Here is a 403-nt window from a genome sequence, read left to right on the forward strand (position 1 = left end):
CAACTGCAATTCAAAAACTTGTAAAGCCACCCCGAAAAAAAAACTATTAGGTAGTCAGTGAAAAATGGGATCTAATGCTTATTGAATTCACGACGTTTGGAAGGAAATTTCAGTTTAGTCTCTTCGAAAAGTAATTCGAGTTAACATCCCACGGACGATCAAGATGCCTCGTTCTTCTTGTTCCTCTTCTTCCTTCTTTCGTCTGCCGTGCATGATTTTCTTCCACTTTTCCTTTTTTCTCATTCGTCATACATCTCTTTCTTCCTCTTTCTTTTATCTTTCGCATATCGCTCGTTTAATCTTTGTCGTCTTCTTTTCATCCTCCATACCTCTCTTTCTTTTTCCTTTTTCCTCCTTTTATTCAACCCTTCGTATCTCCATTTATTCCTCATATTGACCATAT

Source organism: Penaeus monodon, chromosome 28, assembly GCF_015228065.2.
Source record: "Penaeus monodon isolate SGIC_2016 chromosome 28, NSTDA_Pmon_1, whole genome shotgun sequence".
NCBI classification, from domain to species: Eukaryota; Metazoa; Arthropoda; class Malacostraca; order Decapoda; family Penaeidae; genus Penaeus; species Penaeus monodon.